Source organism: Frankliniella occidentalis, unplaced genomic scaffold (assembly GCF_000697945.3).
Source record: "Frankliniella occidentalis isolate FOCC.00 unplaced genomic scaffold, Focc_3.1 Scaffold163, whole genome shotgun sequence".
Taxonomy (NCBI): domain Eukaryota; kingdom Metazoa; phylum Arthropoda; class Insecta; order Thysanoptera; family Thripidae; genus Frankliniella; species Frankliniella occidentalis.
Window position 1 is genome coordinate 547,655 of NW_026267289.1, and position 3,008 is coordinate 550,662.

General features: G+C 64.0%; 1 long non-coding RNA gene across 1 annotated transcript in view; it reads left to right on the forward strand.

Annotated features, from left to right (window-relative positions):
- Positions 1-1,686: 1,686 nt before the first annotated feature.
- Positions 1,687-3,008, forward strand: part of LOC127750278 (uncharacterized) — a 47,402-nt gene continuing 46,080 nt past the window's right edge. The window contains exon 1 of the long non-coding RNA XR_008011603.1: positions 1,687-1,940. This is a non-coding gene — a long non-coding RNA (uncharacterized LOC127750278). The remainder of the gene's footprint in view (positions 1,941-3,008) is intronic.

A 3,008-nucleotide genomic window follows, 5' to 3' on the forward strand; every position in this document is an offset into this window, starting at 1 on the left:
CATTGCGAGCACGCTCGCTGTAGCCCACACGCACACACACGAACGCACGCACACACGCACACAGGCGCGCGCGCACACGCACGCACACAGTTGAATACTCACACATGTGGTTAGTGGACGGAGCAACCCGTTCCTCGACAAATCAGTTCCCTTCGTCCATTTGTCGAGGCGGCGTCCTGTCCCTCCGGATCTGGCGGCCGTGACACCCTCCTGGCCATCGCGCCATCCGGCCGTCACTGTACGCGGCGATACAACCCCTTGACACCCCACCGTGACACCACGCCGTGACACCACGCTGTAACACCACGCCGTGACACCACGCTGTAACACCATGCCGTGACACCACGCTGTAACACCATGCCGTGACACCACGCCTTGACCACTCCTGGGTACCGACTTTAAAACCAATAACATTTTACTTGTGCAAGTGTTACCAGGTGACGATACCAGCAGTGATACCAACGTGATAACGTCAACCGTCACTTCACAACCAACCGACAAATCCACGAATACCTAAAAGTTATCTGAAGTTATTCAAGACTTTCTCGGAGGTTCATTCCCACCCTTTCCTCCCAGCGACCGCACCCTTTGTCTATGCGGTCACTCTGAGGCATCCCATATTTTCATCCCCCCCCCCCCTCCGGTCCTGACCCACGTTGAGATCAACGACACTTGGGGTGGTTTCTCGGTGGGGGACATACGAAGCGTGGTGTAGCGTGGCGTAGTTTGGCATAGCTGCGCGTAGCCGAAGCTTGGCTTATAGCTCGGTGTAGCTTGGCGGCGGTCAGCTTGGCGTAGCGAGGCGAGCGCCGGCAGCGTGGAAAACCTGTTTAGGACGCCTAATAGCGCGACCAGCAAGGCGCTGTCGTGATTTTGAAAACAGAACTGGCTCGAGGGTGAGAGCCAGTCCTAAAACCCGGAGAGATTCTGCCTCCAGGCTTGGGAACGACCGAGGTGGGGGGCGTGTCCAGGATCAAGGCAGGTTGGCCAATGACGTACACTGTCGCCTGCTGAAGATGGCCAAGGTCCGAAGGCTTCGAAGACTTTGTTGTCAAATACCCAAAATGGAAGACTTTGCGAAATTGCAGAGTGTCCCAATCCTCTCCGTGTAAAGTTTCTTTACGCTATGTGTAAACAAGTAGGTGCAGTCTTATCAGGTTTTTGGTTTAGCCAGGCGAGGTTTTAAGTCCGTCTGACGGAGGGCACGATTTACTGCGGGTTACCTATTTATTCCAAGGGTTTTGTAGGACAAATGGCCAACCCATGGGTCTTGGCTCTCGAATGATTGACCCGACAACACTCAGCAGGTGGTTGCCTAGATAAGCCCGGGTTTTTATTCCCCAATTATTATTCCTGTCAGTAGGCGTCGCTGCGCGTCGCGGCGCGTCGTGGTGGGGCCGCGCGGGGCCCCGGCGTGGGCCTCCTCGCCGCTGAGCCGCCGTCGTGGCGCTCGCCTCGCGAGGACGCCATCTTGCACGCTACGCGCTCAGACACCACCGCCGCCGCCGCGCCTTGGACCTGCTACAGCCGCCGCTACCGCCGCAACGGCAGCAGCGGTGGCGGCGGCGGCGCGGCGGCTTGGGCCCGGCGGGGGGCGGCCTGCGGCCCGGCCCGAGCGAGCGGAGCGCGGAGCGGCGCTGCGGCGCTCGAGCCGGGCAAGGCGCGCACGGTCTCACTGCTCGGCGAGTCACCGCAACGTCACGACCTCAGCGCGGCAGCCCGCCGGCAGGGCTGTGCGGGGGGCGGCGGCGGCCGGGGCCAGGCCCGGGGCCCAGCCAGGCACAGCGCCCGCGGTGTGTGTGCTACGTGGAGTACCTAGTGTCGGTGGAGTGAGTGCTGTGAGTGTTCCGAGTGACAGCCGGCGTCAGCGCGACTTCGGAGGAGGACCAAGCAGCGCGACGTGCGCATGGATCTTACGGAAACGTGAACTCTGACCCCAGGTAAGACGATCGTGCCAGGCTCACGCCCCAGCCGCCCACATGCCTCGGGTCGCCGGCGCGCCTTCGCCACGGCCACGTGACCGCGGCTTGGAGCTGACGCACCCTTCCAGGGAGGGCGGCGGGCCGCCACGGCAACACCGACACTCGTTATCGTGCACGTCCCGCGCCTGACCTCGCCGCCGGGGCGTCGCCAGGGCCCCGCCAGGGCCCCACCAGGGCCCCGCCAGGCCGGTGCCGGCAGCGGCGTGGAGGTGCGGCCGCGGCCCGGCGGGGCTGCGCAGGGGCTCAGCGGCGGCGCGGCGCTGCCTGTTGCCATGCCGCCTTCCTCCTGCGCGCCGCGCGTTCCCGCGCAGACGGCGCGACTCTGTGTGTGTGTATGTGTGTGTGTGTGTGTGTGTGTGTGTATGTGTGTGTGTGTGTGTGAGTGAGTGTGAGTGTTTGAGTGGGAGAGTGTGTGCCCCGCTCCATCTGGTGAGGTTAGGCGACCACATGTTGATTTAGGCCACAACCCCCTTCCCATACCCCACTCCCCCCGCCCCCCAACCGTCGTGCCACAGACTCGAATGGACGCATGGAATATGGAATGGATAGTGGACTGGCTATAGGCGGCGATATGTGTGCGCACCGAGCATCGGCCCGAGACGTGTACGAAAGTGAGTCACCGTTCATGGCGGGTTAGGGCGTTCGGAAGTTCACGTGCCCTGGAGGTCACGTGTTGCGGTCCCTCACACGTGGCTGCTTCGCGCGGCGGGGTCCTTATTCTGACTCACCGCCGAGCTCATGCCGCCCCGGGCCGCCTGCAATGGCTGGGGCCTTGCATGTCAATCAGGACCCGGCGGGGCGGGGCGCGAATCACAGGGGCAGGAGGTTGAGGGGGAGGCAGGGGTTTTTGGCGGCGGTTCCCCGAGCGCGCGCACCGCGCCACGCCCGCACACGCGCGTATCCGCCCTCCTGCTCGCCCCTCGCCGCGCGGCTGTGTGCCGCCCCCTCGGCCCCGCCTTCGCTTAGGCCGCACGAGGTTGGGTGTGGCCGCGGCCGCGCCGGGTATGCGGCACAACGGCGCGGCAC